Here is a 24,616-nt window from a genome sequence, read left to right as displayed (position 1 = left end):
ATTAAATTTATGAAGTATATTGATGATAATATAAAAAATCATCAATAAGTACCAAAAGTAATTCAAACAAGCATACGAGGCAAATAGGCATGAAGCATTACACACTTTCATAATATTGATCTAATGATTCATAATATCACTTAACATAAACTTAAATCAAATTTTGTAAGAGACCTAGTAAGTAGTTTCTACATCACCCAAATCTCATCATAAAATTCTTTGACATACTATACTATTTTAATATAGATGATTTGGTAATCTCATCATAAAATTCTTTGACATACTATACTATTTTAATATAGATGATTTGGTAATCTTGGAGTGAGGATTGCATGCAATTCTATAGCCTTCTTTAATACCATTCCAAAGGCATCACTCATATCTATTTTCTCACAATTCATCCCCATTGGAAGTGCCCAATTAAAAGAGTGGATTAAAGAAGCAATAGTAAAATGAACCATTTGATGAGCCAAAAGAAGTCCTAAGCATATTCTTCTTCCAGCTCCAAATGGTATCAACTCAAAATCTTGTCCCTTATACTTCATCTTACTATTCTCTCGGTTAAAAAACCTCTCAGGCATAAATTTTAAAGGTTCCTTCCAAATTTTAGGATCTCTTCCAATTGCCCACACATTCACAATCACCATTGTGTGCTTGGGTATCATATATCCTGCCACCTCACATGAGTTATCTGCTCTATGAGGCACTGCCAAAGGAAGTGTTGGGTGTAGGCGAAAAACTTCTTTCACTACAGCATGGAGATAAGGTAGATGATCTATATCAGATTCTTCCACTCTTCGATTGAAACCAATTATCTCTTCTAATTCTTTTTGTGCTTGTTTCATTACATGAGGATTGGCAATGAGCTCCACCATGGCCCATTCTATTGTTGCGGCAGTAGTGTCACTACTAAATTTCACATAATCTAGCCTGAAAATATTCAATCTAACTGTAAATTTTCTCTTTAATTAGTCACGATACTTACCATAATTAGAGCCCTGATATTTTCCAGAGTGAAATCATTGGCAGTCGAATCGAGCAGAATGTCGAGAAAGTCCTTTTCCTTGGGAAGACCCATGCCTTTCCTCCTCGCCTCCAGCCGATCTTGTATGAATACATCTAAGCACTTATGTAATCTCCTTTGACTGACGGCCATATCACGGCTCACGCCCTGAGGATCCAGGAACCTCAAAAATGGATAAAAGTCGGCCAAGTTGGGTTTTCCGCCCAATTTCGCCAATTCAGCAAAAGAGGTCCTCAATTCTGCAGACTCTAGATTGTTGGGATCGAACAACTTCTTACTGAAGATGGTGTTGCTCATGAGATTGAGACCCTCGTAGAACACCAAATGTGTAATATTCATACTTTTTCCCCTCTGCTCGAAAACCGTCCGAATTGTCTGAGAGACTTGATCTCTTCTCAGATATTGCAGGGCTTGGAGTTTGGTGGGAGTGAAGAGCTCTGTCGCAGCAATTCGCCTCACTTTCCGCCAGTAATCTCCATACTGAGCAAACACTATTGAAGATTCGTGGTGAGAATTAACCTTTGCTGCTTCTATCAGAGTCCGTCCTGCAAAGTTTTGGTCGTGGGTTTTGAAGATCTCCTTTGCCATTTCAGAGGAGGAAACAACCACTGCAGTTTTCATGCCGAGAGAGAGAGTCATGAGTGGGCCGTATTGCTGAGAAAGAGCCCACAAAGATTCATTGGGTTTTTTCCCCAGCTGGAGAATGTTTCCCACTATAGGCCAGGCAGGAGGTCCAGGAGGAAGATTTGCCCTGCTTTTCTTCTTTCTTCTCCCAATTAACTCTAATAAGAAATACGCCAGAAAACTGCTTACCACTGCAGAAAACCAAATCACCCATTGCCCTTCCATTGAATGGATTTCAGATCTGCTTGGAAAGCAATTATTTGGTTGTATCAGCAGATTAGTATGTATAAAAATCTATACAGCATTGGGACAAAAATTTGTAAAGATACCAAGCAAAGCGTTCATGTAATCTGACAAAAATGTGGGATCCATTTGTTTATATGTATAAACATGTATGGTAACGCCCATTGTCATTTGTACACATAAATGTATCTTTGATCGAATACAATGTTCAGGTCCCTTTTGTTATATAATTTGATATACAAATAAAAATATCTTTTAGCTAGATACTATAGCTTTGAGCTGTTATTATGCGCGCTTGGTCAGATATAAATAAAGGAAGAAATTGATAGCTATGGATATAGAAACTTCCAAAATTGATGATAATATTTATGTTGGAAGTATTAATCACATCTACTTAATTAAATCTGCTGGCTGTCTGTATCGTCTCTGTATCGTCCATATCTTTCTTGGATTCAAATCGATTTCATCTCATTTTCTCCTCTCTGTCTACATTGTCACATCTGCAAACTCACACTCATGGGAGCTGATTTAGAAAATATTATTTTATTGTATTCCTTCTCTTTATCATATGTGCTTAGTTTGCTGTAGAAAGTTACTGCTCATGTTCTAATAACTGTTCACTTCTTGTCCAATCAATCTCTCAATTACTAATTTAAAAAAAATAAAAAAAACACTAAAAGTCTATTAATAAATTTCACATGTATCAATAGCCACCTATTTTTTAACATTTTTGGATCATAATTGGCTCATGTTTACACCATTATTGATACCCATAGCACATGACTTCTGGAGCATTTGTGCATTAGTATTGGCAATTTTAAGTGCATGATTAATGGGGCATCTTTAAGCAGGTATCAGCGACACTTGTAAATGTGTGCTTTTTGACCCTTGTGCACATGATGGATCCCACAACATACATCATTACAACCCAGATCCGATTTACCATTTAAAATCTATGGGTGTTCAAAGTTAACTATAACAGTTACTAGTACTCTTCCCCTAATATTTGAATCTATATTTTGTATGTACTCTTTTCAGAGTCCAGCTTTGCAAAGCTATTAAAAGTGCCCGAAGAAAGTTATCCAGATTGAATGTAAGAGCTGTAAACTATATCAGATGGTAAGTGTATAAATCTGAAGTTGTGTGTATGAAGATAGTTGTATTGTTTTATTTCATTTAATATAAAATTTAATGTTAGTTCTCTATCTGTTTCATTTTATCCTCCTTTTTCAAACTATTGAGTGGTATCATAGCCATATTGGTCATTCTCACTAGGAGTAGAGGATGTTGGTGTAAATAAATATTCCTCATGGATATTATTACACCTTACTTAAGTTTACTTAGGAAATGCATTTAATAGTAGTTTGGGTATGAGACACTTGGGTGTTTGTGCCACATTGGGATAGTGTGTGTAGGAGAATTTCCACCTTTTATGGTGTTGATCTTGTTACTATTTTATCATATCCACTTATTGTGGAGTGATAAATTCACCTTCGGTGGGTGATCCATCTCATGTGGAATATTTTATTGTTTCTCCTATTTGCCGCACCTATTTCCTACCTACCCTCATTTATTATTGAGCCACATGTCATGTTTGTGTGCTCACATATCCATATAGCCTTGCCTATATAAGCAGACTCATCTATATTGTTTGTACGAACAATCATTGAACATCTTGTAATGATCCAGTTGATCAGTATTTTCATCTTGATAGAATACAGTTTATTCCTATCATCGGTTTTATTCTCTCTTATTTGTGCTTTCCATTGCCTCTAGATCTTGGCAAAATCTCACATGGTATCAGAGCTATTACAGTGTAATTCGTTTGCCAAATTGAGAGAAATTTGATGCTATTTAGGGTTGTGTATTTTGGAGCTTTCTATTGCAGGTTATTATTGAAGCTTGATGGGTCAAATCTAAGGTTACCATTGGATTGAGGAGGTCCAAGAAAGTTAGTTTTGCCTTTTGTTTCATTCAAATCGGACTTCGGAGGTCAAATCTAGAGGCATTTGAAGTTTGAAGCTGCGATGAAAATTTTCCAAAAATTATAATTTTGCAGGCAATTTTCAAATAGTAATATCTCACTCATCTAGAATCCTTTTTTTGAGCAATGTTTTTTGTTTTGGGGTAGAATTTCAAGATCTGTACAGTGGTGCAAGAATTTTTTGATTTTTCGATACAAATTTTTCTGAAATCGTGAAATCCCGATTTGTACAACTTTGGAAGCTTCGTTTGGGCTCATATGGACTCCTTTTCAGGTGCCATTTTTTTATAGAATGCATATTTATTTCATCTACTTTCATAATATGCCATTAGTTTGCAGTGATTTTGAGTAGAAATTGTACTTTCAGTATTTGGTCATTTTTTGGCCTATTCGGTACTTGTATTTTGCTTGGATTTCAGTTTAGATCACTAGCAGTATTTGTTGAAGTATCTTATATCTCATTATGAGAAGTTGTAAAATTTAAATCAGAAGTCCACCTTGCCTTGTTTTGCAAGTGGCCCATTGTACACACACTAAGTATAAAGTGCCAAATCATGATTTGGTGGTGGGGGGGGGGGGGGGGGGGGTTTCTTGATTGAGTAATTTGGGGGGGTGTCTTGTGTGATTGTGCCTCTCTCAATCTTGTGTTTTTTCCTTTTTGTTGATCTGGGTTCTTCTAAGTTTCCTCTCTCAACTCCTCATAATTATGCTGCTTGGAAAATTGATGCATGGAGTAAACTTATGGAAAAAGGACTAACTCATTATATTGATGGAACTATTGTTGCTCCCATTGATCCTAAGACTGATTCTATTGGTCACTTGGATTGGCTCACTGAAAATATCATGGAAATTGGTACTTTAAGAAAGTATGTATCAAAGGATCTCATTTTTTATATTGAGAAATGTACTATAATCAAGGATGCTTGGCAAAAGTTTCAAGACTTGTATGGTCAAGTTGATGAGATTAGGGGATATCAGATTTATAGTGATCTCAACATGTTAGATCCAAAGAAATTTGATACTATACAAGATTATGTCACTAAGGCAAAAGAGTTTAGGGCACAACTCAAGGATTATGGCATTGATAAGAAGGATACTCAATTGATCTTCAATTTGATGGGCAAACTTCCACAAGAATATGCAACATTTGTTTCTAGTTTCCAAACCCATAGGATGACAATGGGTTCAAGCTACACAATGCCTACATTTGATGCTTTCGCTGAAATGTTGATGATGGACCAAACTAAGTTGATAAGAATGAGTATTCTTAAGGCTTTTAAGTCTCAAACATTAGTGGCAAATCAAGGGAACAAAGGAAATCAAGGAAAGGACAACTCCAACAAGAAGAAATGACAATCAAAGCCTAAGGACAAAGCACCACCTTCTCCACAACAAGGAGATTCATCCTCTTCCAAGAGGGACAATTCACCAAAGAGGGAGATACCTACTTGTGCCTATTGTAAAAAGTTTGGTCATGAGGAGCGTCATTCCCATTCTAAGAAGATTGATGAGCTCACATACATCCTCAAAACACACAACATTGATTTGCCTAATGTCTACAAGAAGGATGATTCATCAACTTCCACTTCCTCACAATTGAAAGGAAAAGGGAAAGCATTCATGGCTTCTACAAGTGGAAAGACTCACTCTTTTGGGACAAGAAAAGGACAAGCCCTTTGTGCTACTACAAGTCATGATTCAGGGAAATGGCTTCTAGATTCAGGGGCTTCTCATCATATGACATCTTCGCAGTCTATGTTCTCTACATTTGAGCCTTGCACCATGCTACAGATTTTGATGGGCAATCATACATACATGGATGTGATTGGGAAAGGATTTATTACTCTTGGGGATAACTCCTTCAATGATGTGTTGTGTGTACCCCATTTGACAAACAATCTGCTTTCCATCTATCAAATCACACATGGGGAAAGTAAGAGAATTGTGGAGTTCACACTTGAGTCAGTTTTCATTAGAGACTTGGAGACTAGAGCTATCATTGTGACTGGGTGGTTGATCATGCATCTCGAATATATTCCTTTTCAAATTTTGTTGATGATGATGATTTCACATATGATGATTCTTCACATGATGATCACACTTCTTGTGATGGTTGAGATTTTGAGGAGAGCTTTGGGTACTTGAACTTGGGGATTCTCACATGTGACCCCGTTCTTAAGCCTTGTGTTTTATCTCCTCCTATTGATATCACACCACCTATTACACCTGATGATGCAGATAGTGCGATAGTTTTTCCTTCATGTGATTTAGTGCAACAGGACATCTCATGTCTTCCAGCTTCAGTTTCTTGGGATGATTACTTGACAGACATTGCAGGTTTGTTTGTGGAATACTACATTGCAGATTTGGGAGACATCATTGGTGATATTCATCTTCTCTTTGATGAAGATGATCCTTCTTCAATTGTTGTGAGGGAACACTCTGACCCTCTTGTTCATTCTCTACATGATCATTGTTTCGAGGTTGACATGATTGTGGATACTTATGTACAATAGCTGGAGGAGGTCTCTTTATGTTTTGAGGAGACATGTGAGTCTTTGGGACTTGTTCTACTTTCTTCTCCACTAGATCTTGGAGTACCATTTTCAGCAGTTTGGAGCAGTTTACCACCTTTGGAGAGGTTATCTTTTAGCATCGACATGGGGACACTTGAGCAGTTTTCAGAGACTTTCATCATGATTTTTTTTCATATATCTTCTCTTCATGATTGGGGAGATTTCATGGATCCACCTTTGGTTTTGTTTCTTCCCAAGGGGAGGAATATTATTCAACGTTCTTGGAGTAGTTTCTTCATTCATTCTTGAGCTTCTATCATTGGTGCAGATTCTACATTGAGGGGGGGCTTCCTAGCTTCTCTTCTTCTCTCATATTGGGGGGACTTTTTCCTCACCTAGGGTTTTGTTCCTCACATTCTTCTATGAGAATTCTCTTGTATAGCTTTCATCTCTCTTTTGGGGGAGGGTTTTTTCCCATTGGGGTTTTCTCTCTTTCCCTGCTTTGTGAGAGATTTCATTGTATTGGTTTGCATGCATTTGCATTTGTACATGGGTACCTAACATGGCCTCGTAGCCGGGTCCCATCTTGCATTGCTTAATTGCATTGTAGACTTAAGTGCATTCCTCTAATTTGCACTTAAGGGGGAGTGTTGGTGTAAATAAATATTCATCGTGGATATTATTACACCTTATTTAAGTTTACTTGGGAAATGCATTTCATAGTAGTGACACCTGGGTGTTTGTGCCACATTGGGATAGTGTGTGTAGGAGAATTTCTACCTTTTATGGTGTTGATCTTGTTACTACTTTATCATATCCACTTATTGTGGAGTGATAATTCCACCTTCGGTGGGTGATCCACCTCATGTGAAATATTTTACTGTTTCTCCTACCTACCCTTGTTTCTTATTGAGCCACATGTCATGTTTGTGTGCTCACATATCCATATAGCCTTGCCTATATAAGCAGGCTCATCTACATTGTTTGTATGGGAAATCATTGAACATCTTGTAATGATATAGTTGATCAATATTTTCATCTTGATAGAATACAGTTTATTCCTATCATCTATTTTGTTCTCTCTTATTTGTGTTTTCCATTGCCTCTAGATCTTGGCAAAATTTCACAGAGGATCATGGGCATCAGACGATTATTGCTATTTTGCAAAAGAAGAGCAAAGAGATTTGAGGGAGTTTTATAGTTTGAAGATAGAGAAGGTGACAAAGAGAAGGCACACTACAAGGAGGATTTCAAATCTATGTAGATTGACCACAGTCAATTGTTATAGAAGGAGATTGCTGAAATTGTCAAAGTTAATGCTAAAGTCATTGTGTATATTCCAAGTTATATTTTTATAAAGATATATGTAGATATCACCAAGTGGTTGATCAGTTTGAAAGATCATTGGAGAGCTAGTAGTTGTGAATCCCTGCAGCCACTGTTCACTATTAAAGATCCCAAGCAAGTGCCAAGTTTATCAAGCAGATTGCTATCAAAGAAGATTTAGGTGCAAAAATAAAAGAGAAAGTTGTGCAAATATTGTAACTATAAAAAAGTTGTTCATTGCTTTTGAAGGAGAAGTCGAGGGTTTAAGGATCACTGACCACTCAAAGAAGAAAGCTACCATTTTGTTGTTTGTAGAAGCTGTTGTATTCTCAAGTGGAAAGGCTATAAGTATTATTGTATAAAGAATATTATTGGTTTAAGACAAAGCATGGAGAAAAGAATATTATTGGTTTAAGACGAAGCACAGAGAAAAGAGTCTAAATAAGCAACAATTGATCATGGAGATTTTTGAGCTATTTTGAGAAATCTGCTAGCCATTTTATAGTCCTTGAAGGATTCTTGTTTAAAATGCAAATATTGGTAAAAGTTGTTAGTTAAGAAATTGTTGCAATAGTTGAAGAATGTATGAAAAAGATTAGATTAGAAGAAAATGCAAATCACAAATGTAGTTGTAGTTATTGATGCTTAGTGAAGTTAAAAGAAGAAGTCAAGTCAATTCCCGAGCGGAATGAAAAATGCAGATCATTATAAAACTATTGAGGAATACACCATGATAAAAGGAGAGTGCTATAGAAACAACCAAGAGGATCCAAAGCCACAGTCAAGGAGAACATGAAAAGAGCCGTATCTCTCAATTCATTTGCCATTCTAAAGAAAAGGTGATTACTATTTTTATTATGAAAAGTTTTATTATGCATTGAGAAAGTGATTTGAAGATCATATAGGTGAAAGATATCAAGTTGTAAAAATTATGAAGACGCCTGAAAATTGTTTTGATTAAAGAGATGTCACTTTTTGCAGCATTTAGAAGGTGCCATAGTATGTTTTGTGTTGTCCATTTTGAAGTTGTCTTTGTAGATAATAGTGTTGAACACACCAAAATATTGGGGGGTGTGAATTAGTATTTTATTAAGACTCAAACTTCTCAACAATGTTTGTGTTTCAAACTCTATTTCATAAGTAAAATAGTTCTTATTGAAATGAAATCCTAAAGAAATAGAACATACAAGATAATTACACATGAAGGCACTAGGTTTACGTTGAAAAGTCAACAAGGGAAAAACCAAGTGAGCAAGCTACTTGGAGCTATTGTCTAAAACCCACCTCACAAATATAACAATAATACACTAAACTTTATTGGCTACAACCCAAAGGAAGCTGAAACTCCTTGAAAAATAATTTTATGTTTATAACCAAAGGAAGTTGACTACTCCCTACAAATTATAATAGAAGTAGGCTATAACCTCAAGAATAACATACATGGTAGGGATTGATGGTTAATTTCATACTATAATATGTCTTCTCAACATTAGCTACTTTAAGCTCATAATCTTATCATTACTACATGTCCATGTTACAACAAACTTGATCTTCAATTTTATACCCTAAGCATTTTTTTAAAAACATCAATTAGGTCAACCTCAAGGTAAAGTGTAGATGAAATGTGTAACACCTAACTAGTTAGATAGGAAACACACATGCCAAGAGAAATCACACATTGCAGTTCATACCAAGGTTTAACTGAGCCCAAAAATATCTTAACACATCCTCCAAAGTTCACGTAAACACAAATACATGGCAAAAATGTGAAAACATGCCCTGTTAGCCTAATAACGACAAATCACCCAAAATATCAACTCTAGACAACATGTAGATATATTCATGCACATTATATGGTTTTCCAAATATCCCTATACTCTCCTTTAACAATTTTAGACTATTTCATGTTGGCATAAACAATTGAACATTGATGATGGTACCCCTAATATACTCTAACTACACAGTCTTGATGACAAACCATGTTTGCAGTAGACAAAGGTATTTGAAACTTGAATTGAACATACCACGAGCTTATCTTTTAATTAGTAAAGCATGAAATCAAGATGCAATGAAATGCAGTGACCACAATTAACCCCTTTAACCAACAACAAGACTTGTCTTCACTCATATAGCTCTAAAATATTTTGTGTTAAGCCTCATAATCTCAAACTTGGACCACACATACTTGAGAGAAATTAAAAACTATCTTCTTTATCTATAGAATCATATCTTCAACTGTAGTGAAATGTGGTACATTCTCCTAACACTATGTCACTTTTCTTGACTTGAACTTTTCTTAACCAAATTCTTTCAAACTCTTTGTAACTTTATTTAACTAGAGAAAAGCCACATGACTTCACAAAACATGAATTCCATGACATCTCCAAAATATATTTACTCAATTTAATTATGACCTATGGATATATAAAATCTTATTCTAGACATATCGTGGTAGCTTGGGTGTAGTGTACTTATGTATCAAGTAGCTCACCATTAAATAATATTATATCAAACTCATAACTTAGCTTGTTATCCTTATGCAATACAACACATATCATATTCCATTTAAGAAATGAAAATTTTGAAATATTTAGTATATTTCAAGGCTTAATAAGTATGAGGTATTTTTGTAGCATGTCTGGTTATGATATATTATTATTAAGATTTCATTGTGATATTTCTTAGTAAAATACATTGTATCTTATTTCATGAGTAGTGTTTCACATGAACCCACCTCTCATGATAATTTTAGTGGTCCACTTAGCATTTATTACATATAGGTGATGTTGATAGGGAGAAGTCAAATATTAGATTTCTTGGGAGGTTACCCATTTGAGCACTACTCCAACTCAAATGTTCTTAACCATGGAAATTCCTCCAAGATCAAGCCCACCTAACTTACTATATTATTTAACAATAAAACCAAAATCTAAACATGCTAAAAACTATCACTATCTAATAATCAACTGTAAGATTTCTTTTTAAATACAAACCAAAATGTTTTGCATGGTAATTTTTAATATATTATGTAGAACTAAAGAAACATATATTTGTAATTTGGATTTACATAAGGAAATAAACCAAGATTTTCAATAAAGAGCTCATGTTTAAGAAAAAATTGTACTATATTGATACATAAAAATATTTGGTATAACCACTGCATTTGTAGTTCATCTTTTGTAAAGTTCAGAGGTCTTGAAGTAACTTGTCATAATCACTCCATTTTTATTTCATCCTTTGTAATGTTAGATGTCCTAATTGGGATTAAAGTTTGTTTGTTATTGTTTCATACAACCAACTTTTTGATTTCACATTCTCAGTATATCATAGACATTCAACATGATTTGATATCAATAAAAATATCAATTAATTATATGAATTGAAGGTATCTAAGTTAAGATGATTTATATATCACTATAGGCATCTAAAAATGATCAACGCTTGCGGTGTCATACTTTAACATATCCGCGTGACCTTATTTTAGGGTTTTCACATCCTATTAACATTTCTTCTATGTCGCACTCTCGATCTTTATTATTTGTCAATATTTTGTCATTCTTCTGTGTTTCTTGCATTTGTTGCATTTTCAATTAGGTCTTGTCAATATTACCATTATCAATTGTGATGTTTTGATTATTATCAATATTATCATGTCAATTGGACATCGTCAACCCTTCTCAATGTCAAATTAGGGTTTTGTCCCAATCAATCATCAATTTATCAATCTGTTATCAATCTGTGATCGATTTGTCATTGGTCTTTGGTCATTCGACCTTCATCAATTTGACCTTTTATCAATATTTGCTCGATTTGTCATTGATCTCAATCAATCATCATTTCTAGTCAATTTGGATCGATTAGTCATTGGTCCTCATAAATTGACGTCTATCAATTTCATCCTTGTCAATCTTGTTCAATTTATCATTGATCTTTATCAATCAACATTGACACTTAATCAATTATCCAATTTTCATCATTAAATCATGATCAAATTGACCCTATATCAATTATCTTTTGTCATGACCTAATTATCATCCTTGCATTTCTAGTTCATCTCCTAGGGTTCTGTGATTTAATCATCCTATTTGTCATTTTCCTTCTAGGTTAAATAATTTATTCATTTATCCTAAGTCTTCTTATCATTTGGCTAATTAATTCCCCCTCTTTTGTGAATTAATTAATGAATGAAAACTTATTAATTAATTCACCTAATCTACTGATTTCCTAATTTCTAATTTCATCACTTTCTAATTTCCTAATTTCTAATTCATCATTTCCACCTAATTTCCTAATTGCTAGATCCTAATTTCCAACTCATTATCTCTCTCAAATGGCTCATATTTTAGTGCTTTAATTTGGAAGCATGTTTCCTTATTCGTCATGGGTTTGGATATTGCATCTTATCCTAACATTAGATTTGATGGCTAGTCTTATCCTCTTGCATGGAAAGTGCGCAATGACATTTCTTTCTAAATCTTATTTTTCCCATTTTTTAATCCAATTGCATCTAATATCGATTTCTTGCTAATTGTTGTCCTCTCCAATTTTTTTATAAATTGGATGCATTTCTCATCAGAATATCAACCACTCTTCTAGTATCCTCGTGTTGTCAAAATCGATTTTGCTTTCATACTTTGCTTTTGTACTTGTAGGTGAGATCCACAAATCCTCTATTTGGAGGAGAAAGGAGGACACTAGAGAGATATGAAGGAGATTCTTTGCTTCTATGGTTTGCAATTTGATTAGCATTTTGTCTTCATAGCTTCATTGCATGTAATAGGATCAATTTCATCACAATCTAGTTTTTGTGGTTGAGCTAGTTTAGTATTGCGTTGATGTATTCCATTTTCTTATCTACAATAACAAATGCATAAATCAATAATCATAATAATAAATTTTTTTAATTGGGTAACATAATTATAGTCATAAATAATTAATGTATTGAGTAAAGAAGCCACAATACTATTATATAGTCTAAACATATAAGTCATTATGTATACATCCCATAAAGTATAGTTAAACATTATGATGCGAATCTAAATTTCATTTATAAAGTATATTGATGGCAATACAAAACATCATCAATAAGTATGATATTAGTACCAAAAGAAAGTCACATACAAGATACATAGGCATGATGAATTACACTTATAATATTTATTTCATGATTCATTATAAAACTTAATTCATAAACTTACATCTAACTTGGTAAAAAAATTAGTAAGAAATAGTCACAAAAGCCTCTTAACATATTATTTCAATACAAATGATTTAGTAATCTTGGTGTGGGGGTTGCATGTTATTCTATTGAAAGGGTCCAATTGAATGAATGGATTAGGGAAGCAATAGTAAAATGAACTATTTGATGAGCCAACAAAAGTTTTAAGCAGATCTTCTTCCAACTCCAAATGATATCAACTCAAAATGTTGTCCCTTATACTTCATCTTACTATATCTTTGGTATAAATTTTAAAGATTCCTTCCAATTTGTAGGATCTCTTTCAATTGCCTACACATTCACAATCACCATGGTGTGCTTGGTATCATATATACTGCCACCTCATATGAGTTGTCTGCTCTATGGGGCAATACCAAAGGAAGTGAGGTGTAGTCAAAACAGTTCTTCCACTAAAGCATGTAGATAAGGTAGATGATCTATATTAGATTTTTCCACAACAGTTCTTCAAAACAGTTCTTGGTTTCTAATGATGGTAGGTTTTTGAGGCTGAGAAAAAGGTTTCTCTGGACAATGGTGCCTCAAAAAGGGGTTTCATTTTTGTAGATCTACGAAAACCCTTCTCTATTTTGGTTGGAGAAAGGTCTTTGTCTATTGATAACAATGCTCTTTATTCTCCTAACGATGTCTCCAAGTTTTCGGAGTATGCTATGAAAAACGGTGTTGAGAATGGTTGTGGAGGCGCGGTCTCTTCTGTGAGGAATGGTAAGTTGGTTATTTCTTCTCTCCATTTCTTGAAGGTTGATTCTAGTAATGTTGGTAGGGAAGTTTCTTCTAAGGTTAAGACAGATGGTCATGAGTTTGGTTTTAATTTTATGAAAAGGGTGTTGTCCTTCATTCCTTGCTATTGATTTTTGGTTTGTCTCTAACATCTTGATCGAAAATGAGCTAAATGACCAGATCCAAATTAATATTTCAAATTATTTTGTTGAGAAGGCTTCTGTTCAACTTGGGTCATCTCTTGTTGGGAGATTTTGTGGTACTTGTCCCAATGTTGACTCAATCAGAAGATGGGTGCTTTGGGTTTGGAAGCTTTTCAACAATGTTGAGGTAAAATCAATGCCGCATGATTTTTTCGTCCTCTTTCTAATTTGTAGGATTGTAATAGGATTATTTTAGCTGGACCTTGGTTTATGGGACATTGGTTTGTGCTTCCAACAATGGGTTCTTAACGAAGAGTACTACCAGTTTGGGTTCGTCTGCCTAGACTACCATTGGAATTTTGGAATGAAAAGATTTTAATGTCTATATCCAACTCATTTATGTGTTATGGTGCATAGATAAGGCTACCAAATTTAAGAAATGGCTGCTATATGCTAGAATCTCTATTCTGTGATTGATTTGTTTTGCAACCGTCCAAATACCAAATTTTGGTCATAGATTTTGGAGACCTCTTTTGCCATTTCACATGAGGAAATCACCACTGCAGGTTTTCATGCCGAGAGAGACAGTCATGAGTGGGCCTTATTGCTGAGAGTCTAATGAGTGGGCCGTATTTCCCCAGTTGGAGAGGGTTTCCCACAAGGAGGAAGATTTAATAAGAAATACGCGCAGAAAGCCAAACGACCCATTGCCCTTCCATTGAATGAATTTCAGATCTGTCTGTTCGGAAAGCTATGAGTTCGTTTCCTAAAATATAACTCGATACATACACTGTAAAAAACTGTCCTTTACGCATATATTATTGTGATAAACAATATAATTCGACACACCCTAGAAAACTGTTGGCAAAAAAAATAAAATTGATTAGTATTGATATAGAAATACATAAGTTGATGTTGGTATTTAGTATTTTTTAATAGATATTGATACATAAATTGATAAATTGATAGCAGTATTTAATATTTTTTAATAGATATTAGTATAGGAATAGATAAATTGATGGCGATATTTGTTATTTGTTAATTAAAATATTATAAAAATTTATTTAATTATTTTTTAATTGCAATATCATATAGAAATGATATTAATATATAATAAAATTTTAATTATAAAATGATGGTAACATTTTATAATTTTCTAATTGTAATACAATATTGAAAGGTTATAAAATTGGTAGTGTCTATTTTCGTTGTAGTTTATAGTCGTTATGATTATCCTAAGTTTCCTCATCGATGAGACTTTAGAACTCTAGTGTAGGCTACGAATATGTCGAATGGGTATTGATTGCTGTTCAACAACCTTGCATTTTTCATAAACATTTCATTTCAATTTCTTTATTAATTATTATTGCATGATTCCAAAAGATTGAAATTAGATATTTAGTACGCATACAAGGCAAATAGGCATGATGCATTACACACTTTCTCAATATTTATTTAATGGTTCAGAACATCAATTAACATAAACTTACATCAAATTTGGTAAAAGACTTGCATAACCAAAAACTCATCGCAAAATTCTTTGACACTTATTTCTAACATTTTATTTTAATATAGATGATTCAATAATCTTGGTGTGGGGATTGCATGCAATTCTGTAGCCTTCTTTAATATTATTCCAAAGGCATCAGTCATGTCTACTTTCTCATAATTCATCCCTTTTGGAAGTGTCCAATTAAAAGAATGGATTAAGGAAGAAATAGTAAAATGAACCATTTGATGAGCCAAAGGAAGTCCTAAGCATATTCTTCTTCCAGCTCCAAATGGTATCAACTCAAAATCTTGTCCCTTATAGTTTATCTTACTATTCTCAACATTAAAAAATCTCTCTGGCATAAATTTTAAAGGTTCCTCCCAAATCTTAGGATCTCTTCCAAATGCCCACACATTCACAATCACCATGCTATGCTTGGGTATCATATATCCTGCCACTTCACATGAGTTATCTACTCTATGAGGCAGTGCCAAAGGAAATGGTGGATGTAGTCGGAAAACTTCTTTCACTACAGCATGGAGATAAGGTAGATGATCTATGTCAGATTCTTCCAATCTTCGATTGAAATCAATTAGCTCTTGTAGTTCTTTTTGTGTTTATTTCATTACATGGAGATTGACAACGAGTTCCACAATAGCCCATTCTACTATGGTAGTAATAGTATCACTACCACCAGACAAAAGTTCCTACATGATCATAAAAGAGCCACTCGTCAATCATCAATCATTGTAATGATGAACCTTGAATGATATAAAAGGCTTACAAAATCTAACCTGAAAACATTCAATCTAAATGTAATTTCTATCTATACTTAGTTATGACACTTACCATGATTAAAACCCTAATATTTTGCAGAGTGAAATCATGTGCAGTCAAATCGAGTAGAATGTCGAGAAAGTCTTTTTCCTTGGGAAGACCCACGCCTTATCTCCTCGCCGCTAGCCGAACTTGTATGAATACATCGAAGTATTCATGTAATCACTTACGATGGACAACCAGATCATGGTTCACACCCTAAGGATCATGGGAACCTCAGAAATGGATAAAAATCGGCCAAATTGGGTTTTCCGGCCAACTTCACCAATTCACCAAAAGAGTTCCTCAATTCTAAAGACTCTGGATTGTTGGGATCGAACAAATTCTTACTGAAGATGGCGTTGCTCATGAGATTAAGACCCACGTAGAACACCAAATGTGCAATATTTAAACTTTTTCCCCTCTGTTCGAAAATCATTCGAATTGTCTTTGAGACTTGACCTCTTCTCAAATATTGCTTGGGTTGGAGTCTGCTTGGAGTGAAGAGCTCTGTGGTAGCAATTTGTGTAGTACCCTCCTCATTTGAAGTCATTAGACTCATTTTATTATTGTTTACTTTTAGTGGATATATTACCATGATGTGTTATTCAAACTTATATGACATTATTTAATGCTTTATCTGGATGTGAGATGCATAATTTATTTGCAGTATTTACTGACACTTTACTTTATCTATGCAATGGGAAATTATATGTTGTGTGTCTGCGAGTGTATTGGATGCAAGGGGACGATTTTCCTTCACTCACTCCGGTGAGACAGGGAACGTCGCGATTCTCCTTCATCAATGTGCATGCAGTGTTTTCTATATTGTATATATGCATGTGTGGTTCGGTGATGCAGGATATTACAGGTACAAGTGCCAGGTAGGTACGGGGTATCGTCTTCACCTGGCTTCACAAGTCTGAGTGTGCCTTATATTGTCCGATGGAAGTGGAGGAGGTAGTAGTTGACCCTATTTTACCCTATTACACTCTTGTGAGTGTCGTCAGTTGGTCGTCCTATCAGTTTGTTTGGTCTTTGTATTTTGTCGTTTCATTTTTTATGAGTTTTTGCTTGGGGTTTGCTCATTTTGTGTGTTTAGTGGATTTAATTAATTAATTAAATTTATGGAGTTATCTCATAGTTGGTATTTTTGGAATTATGTATTTTATGCATTGAGATTTTAAATTTAAATAATTAAAATAAGTTATTAAATTAAGTTGCAAGCTGCATGATATTAGAAATAAATTTTATTTAAATTTTAGTGAAAAATAAACTAGATGAATTTCATTTATTGTTTCCTAGAATTTTAAATAAATAAAAGAATAAAAGAATAAATAAATAAATAAAAGAATGAATTAGAATTAAAGTATCGCTTTAATTCCTTTTTTAGGAAATTAATTAATTTGCATGAGAAAAAAAAAGAAAAAAATGATTTTTTCTTATTGCATGTTAATTCTATTCCTTTGTTAGGAATTAGAAAAGAAAAATAAAATTGTTTTTAATTACTAAAATTAAATATTAGGGTTTTTGGGTAAAATATATGCAACCTAGAGTTTTAGTTTAAAAGGGGAAGATATCTTTTTATTTTGGGAGTCACGGGAAAGAGGCAAAGATTTTGTTGAAGAAAAATTATTGGAAGCTTAGATTTTGGTGAAGAAAAATTGTTTGGAAGCTTGTTAAAGGATTGAATCTCTTTTACAAAGTTCTTCCTGGAAAGCTCTACGAGGTTGGGTGGCTTCTTCTGGTTTTTTGTTTAAAGAAAATATTTTATTTCTTCCCTTTTTCTGAATGATGTGTGTGTATAATATTTGTTAAATCCAAAATCCTTTTTGGTTATTTTGTGTTCTTGGTTAAAATTCATTCCTTAAATTAATTTTAGTTTATGGAAAGAGATTATGTCCTGGGTGTTTGTAAATTAAATTTTGTGAAGTTTGGGAAGGATTATTCTGGCAAAATTTTGCCAAGATGTTTTACTGTTCTTAAAAGTTGCAAGTTTTGGTAGAAAATGGGTTTACAGATAAAATACTCCCTTTTGTTGTGGTTTGGTTTCGATATTTGGCTATGGTTGTTCTATCAATAATTGTGTGATCTTTGGGTAATTATTTAGTTGCTTTAGTAATAGATCTAGTTTTAATTAAATTTATTTGGGTTTTAGAAGTTATGGGGAAATTATTTTATTTAATTATTCTAGGGAAATTGTACTAATTAAATTCTGGGAAAAATATTTTTTTTGAAAAAAAATGAAATCCATAGTATTTTTATGCTTTTGAAAATTTTAAATAAATAAAAAAAAAAATGGGGTTTAGGGCAAGTCGGTAGCAACTACCAATGGTAGTATGCTATCGGTGATAGCATCTTCTATCGTAAGGTAGCAGTGCTACCATGTGTAGTGGGGGTTTAAATGAATTCACTTTTCCCTGTGTAAATTTTGTGCAGAGTTTGGGTTTTTCGGTTTTCGTGCCAAGTTGTTTAATTAGGATTTTTAATTAAATTTTGATATATATATATATATATATATATTTATTCATATTAAAGCTTTTTTTAAAATTCTGGGCACTAGGGGAGAGGGACCAGTAGTCATTAGGGATAACTTCGTCAACATGTAGCCGTCACATGGAATATCGTAAGACCATTTTTTTTTAGAAATGTAATATGGACACATAACTATCTACAACTAAGGTTTGAAGGCGTGACTCATCAGGCAAGTCGTCAAAATAACACATCTAGTGTAAAGTGTCAAAAAAATGACTTTTTAAAGATTCGACCAAAACTTAATCTAAAAATCCCTAGTTGTTGAATTAAAAAATATCATTTGTAATTAATATAATATTGTATTTTTATGTAAAATATAACTTATATGAAACTTAAGTGGACCAAATGCCTATTAGTAATCATTAATGTGTGTTATCTCTAACTTTTATATCCAACACCAAAGGACCAATAGTTGAACACAAAACAACATATTATGATATAAAATAAAACTTATATGAACACAAAAGGACCAATTGTTGAACAGTTGAATCTTTGGACAATCCCTCACATTTCATGGAGAAAAACAAGGTATTTATTGAGTTCACCTTTTATATTTGTGATAAGACAAATTACTAATATGAAATACTCCAATGCATATGGATTGCTACCCCAATAGTTGTACACATAAGAATAATATTTTTACACTATGATAATAGTACTTGTTTAAGTATCTTATTTTATAAATGACACACTTATAGTGGATAGCTATGATATTTTATTTGAAACAAAAAAATCTATTTCACTTGTTAATTAGTGTATTTATGCATTTTTTATATAACATTTATAGGTTCTCTTATGTTCAAGTATTGGTCCATTTTGATCAACATTTGGCCATTTTTTTATTTACATGTGGATTATTTATTTACATTATATAGTATAAATATGTGGCAAGATTGGATATTATATCCACAATTGCTATAACGACTATTGGACCCCGTACAACTATTGGTCCCTCTCCCCTATGTCAGAGAAGAATTATTTAATACTGTGCTTGATTTCATGTTATAATATATATATTTTGTATTATGATTATAAGGTATATGAAATATATATACGATGAATATATATATATATATATATATTTTACTTATATTATTTTTTTATATAAATATAATTAATTCAGAAATTGGTTGTTTCCAGAAAAGCTTATAAATTAAGATTCTGTATTTATGCTCGGAAATACATTAGGAGATTAATTTATATGTGAATTTATTTAACCTTATTGGACAAATGAAAACATAGATTTCTTTGTATTAATATAGTTGTATTTTCTTACTTTCTGGAAAATCTTTAATTGCAAGTATTTTATGCTTTTGGTTGTTTAAAGAAAAGATTGCATGTATTAGGATCTTGTGTAAATGGTGTTTGCAGTCAAGCTTAATTTCATTACATTTCTGGTTGAGTTGTCGTTATGTCATATGTTGTTATATCTCCTTAGTTAGGTGTTGTTGTATAACCCTGTTGATGTGAGTCATTGTGTGTTTTGTTCCAAATGGTCAATCCTTGGTTAGTGATTGTGTATCCTTCACCTGTGGTTTGTCAGGATTAGATATGGTTGTTAGTCTCACCATAGAGTGGCTTTCGAGCAGGGGTCATGCCCAAAGTGGATGGTAGGATAACCCTTCAAAAGTCAGTTAAGAAGTGATAACCTAATAATTGATTAGGGGGTGGGTAGCTAAAATATTAACTAAGATAATGTGCCTCACACATGGTTGAGTGCTTGTATAGGCTCAAGATGTGGTGAGAAGGCCTAGAATGGAAAACTTACCACCTTGTCTTCACGAAAGGATTGGTAGGGTCCGCATGAGGCTTAGATAGAGTGGGGGGTTCGGGAGAGGTTACCAGGATAACCTAAGATGGGGGTCAAGACCTATGGAGGCCTACCTAGGGTAACCACCTTAAACCATGCGATGACACTCTCTCCTTAGAGTCACTAGTGTTTGTGAGTTGAGTCACATGGATGTTTGCAGAGTCATGTAGTTATGTCGTACTTGTCTTATTTTGCTTGCTTGAGGGTCTTCTACTATCTCCTAGCACAGTGGGGTGGTTCTATTTTGGGATCACATGGTCGGGTGGTAGTGCCACTTCCCATCAGATGTTCTAGATTGTATCTTCAGATGAGGATAGGCTTCGTTGGTGTTTCTTGGTTCATGTTTCATGTACCAACTCATGTTCGTGATCTTTTGTAACCTTGATATTGTAACTTTTGGATTCCGTGGTATTTTTGGAAGCCATGTATTTATGGATATTGTAATATTATGTCAGTGAAATGTATGTTAATTCAGTTTCTTTGATCTTTTGTATATATGGTTTATGGATAAATAAATGCATTGGAATACTTTGATTCTTTCATTATGGAATTTAGATGTATGTGTAGTTTTAATCTTAAGCATTTAATTTACCTAATTAAATGGACAATTGGATTAACCATGATGTTAATATAATCTATGAATTAATCTTCATTAGTAACCCTTAGGAAATCATGTGTTAGACTTCTGTTGTGTTATTAAATGTGCAATTGTTATAATTAATGCACTTAATCTTTTTTTTAAAGAATGTTTCACCCTTTAGTTGCCTAGTTGTGTTGTTTTCCTTTAGGGTTCCTAGCGGGGCATTACAATTCACCTCAATTTCTGCCAGTAATCTCCATAATGAGCAAAAGCAATTTAAGATTTGTGGTGAGAAAGAACCTTTGCTGCTTCTATCAGAGTCCGTCCTGCAAAGTTTTGGTCGTGGGTTTTGAAGATCTCCTTTTCCATTTCAGAGGATGAAACCACCGCAATAGTTTTCATGCTGAGGGAGAGTCATGAGTGGGCTATATTGCTGAGAAAGAGCCCACAAAGATTCATTGGGGTTTTTCCCCAGTTGAAGAAGGTTTCCCACAATAGGCCAGGCAGGAGGTCCAGAAGGAAGATTTTCCCTACTTTTCTTCATTCTTCTCCTGATTAATTCTAATAAGAAATACGCCATCACACTGCTTACCAATGCAGAAAGCCAAAACACCCATTGCACTTCCATTGAATGAATTTCAGCTCTTTCAAAAGATATCATTTTCCTTGTAAAGATTTGTATATATAAAGAACTTAGCATCTTTGACCTAAGATGGCAAGCGCAACATTCATGGAATTCGACAAAAATGTATGTATGTAAAAAACATATTTCGTAACGGTCATTGTTATCTGTCTATATAAAAATACATTTTACAATAATATCTTCTCAAGAATAGTAATTTTATCTTTGATCGAACATGATCATGTTCGTGATGTATATAAAAACATATTTTGTAATGGCCACTGTCATCTGTATATATATATATATATATAGATGTATTCGACAATAATAGCTTATACACAATCATGTTACTTTTGTATATATAAATATGTTGGTGTAGATGTATAAAAATGACCATATTCCTAAATGAATATTTTATGTTCATTTCTCTATTTAATTAAATCTAATTTAATTAAATTATCCACATTCCTCTATTTAATTAAGTAAATTACTCAATTAAATTCACTATACTATTTAATAGGATAAATTCATTTTATTCAATTAAAGCCCCTATCCACTTTTTAATTAAATTCAAATTTAATTAAAATAGTTATCCTAAATTAAATAAATCTAATTTATTTAATTACAACCAAATTGAATTAAATTCAATTAAAATCCTACACCTCCCACTTGCAAAATCCTACACCTCCCACTTGCATCCTAACCCTCTTTCTAACCTCTTCTAGATTCTTCTAATCTTAATTAATTAACCCAAATCCATCCATTAGCCCTTTCCCCTAAATTTGAGGAGGTCACTTCTCAAATTTGGAGCAAAGTCTTCAAAATGCATTATAGCCTTTATCCATTCAACAAGCTAACTTGTTGAATGCCCCCAAATTTGGAAGGACTCTTACAAAGTTATCCCCAAAGTTTTCATAACCATTAATGGTTAGCTCAAACCCTCTTACATGGTTAAAGAATTTCCATAAACTCAACCTCCATCTAACCCAAGGGTCTCATCAAGCATTTATTGCTTTGACCATGGTTATCCTTAAACCTTTGCACAAGAGTTTATCCTTTGGGTAAAAGCCTTATCCAATGGATAACCTTAACCTAACCTTAACCCTTAACTCCTAGGATAACCATGAGGTCTTCTCAAGCATTTAATGCTTCTTACACCTCCTCTCAACCAACCTTATGTTGACAATTGTCACCATTTCATTGGTGCCAATTGCAAACATGGATTCCCAACTTTCAAACTTGGCCCTTGATTATCTCTTTCAATTATGGCCATCCATTGCCCTGTTTTTGCTATAAATAGAGCTCTCATTCCTCCATTTTTCATAGATATCCAAGTCTTTAGTATCTCACTTATACTCAAATCCATTCAAGCTTTCATATTTTATATGCTCATCATTTAGCTTCTCTTTTAAATCAAGAATTAATCTAAATATGCTAATTTAGAGTATGTTCCTTATCATATAGCTTAAATCATGAACTAATATAGCATGCTAGGATAGTTTTGTTTACTAACCTTGTCATCTTATAGCTAGTTTATTGCACTTGTAGTATCATGCATAGCTTAGGATGCATCTCATCTTAAAATCAACAAAAGCATCCCTCATTCTTGCATTTGCCATCCCTAAACCATTTTGCTCAATGATCTGAGAGCAAAAACATTGGTTTGAGGGACCGTACAAGATAGAGAACCATGGAACCATCGTTGGGAAGCTGAGCCATACTTCATGACTCCATAGCTTGCACCAAGAAGTCCTGTGGGTGTGTGAGCAAGGCTCCATATTGCTTAGTTTTTCACATATTAAGTTCTATCGGCCCGCTTTTCCTGCATATAGTTGGTAATGGATGTGTCATTTATTTATATATAAATGTATTTGATAATAATATATGATCATGTTTCTTTTATCTAGATAAATATATTGAGTAGTGGTCATTGTCATCTGTCTAATTTATATTTGATAATAATAGTAGTATCTTTTACAATAATGGTAATATTTTTGATTGAACACAATGTTCATGTTTCTTTTTTCATATATAAAACTAGTTTTATAATCTAAAGTTACACATTTGTGGTTTAGCCGAGGTAGGCGTGTGATGTAACTGTTTTGGCTCAAGCTTAACACTCTGAATCTCTTTTTTGGTTGAGGCATGGCCTCCCGAATGTACTCTTTGCATTAACTAACGATTTTTAATACCAAAAAAAAAAAAAGTTACACATTTGTTCAAGTGGTTGAGATTAATTGGTTGAAGTAATGAGTTCTTATTATGGAAACTTGAGTTCAAATCCCAAAGAGATATCTAATATGGAATTCTAAAGTATGACTCTTCATCTTCTATAGTAAGCTTCTAATGTGGAGGTGGTTTTTAAATAATCAGATGTCTTCCATAGGTGGTTTCTAGCATGGTTGTTTGAAAGAAGCTATTATTAATATCAATGTTGTTCTCACACGAGCTTGCATTGATCTCATATTGATGCTTGTATGAGAAAAATATTTGTCAACTATTATTAATATAAAAAAATAAATTATAGTGTAAAAAAATGTCTTTTAGGTAGATATTCTTGCTTTGGTCTGTAATCTTACACGCTTAATCAATTAAAAATAAATAAAATTGATAGATATGAATATAGAAATTCACAAATTGATAGTGATATTTAATAATTATTTAATTGTAATATTAAATGTTACTATACCAATAGTTTTTATTCTCATTGAAATTTATTGTGATTTGTATTCGCTATGATTATCTAAAACTTTATCATTAGTGAGGCTCTAAAAGAAATCTATTCTAGGAAATGGATGTTTGAAATGGGTATTGATTGTTATTAAATAACCTTGTCTTTTTTTTTATAAATTTCACTTAAATTTTTAATAATTTTTTTTATATACCATTTAATGTGTTTTTATCCATTGTGACTCTATTTAGTAAATTTTTTTAACTTGATTACT

The 24,616-nt window shown here is 33.2% G+C and overlaps 1 pseudogene; it reads right to left on the bottom strand.

The window, feature by feature from the left end:
- Window positions 1–293: 293 nt before the first annotated feature.
- Window positions 294–1,873, bottom strand: LOC131037718 (labd-13Z-ene-9,15,16-triol synthase, chloroplastic-like; annotated as a pseudogene).
- Window positions 1,874–24,616: the final 22,743 nt, after the last annotated feature.

Source organism: Cryptomeria japonica, chromosome 6, assembly GCF_030272615.1.
Source record: "Cryptomeria japonica chromosome 6, Sugi_1.0, whole genome shotgun sequence".
NCBI lineage: Eukaryota > Viridiplantae > Streptophyta > Pinopsida > Cupressales > Cupressaceae > Cryptomeria > Cryptomeria japonica.
The sequence above is the reverse complement of the archived record's forward strand: the minus strand, read 5'-3'. Positions and strand labels throughout refer to the sequence as shown.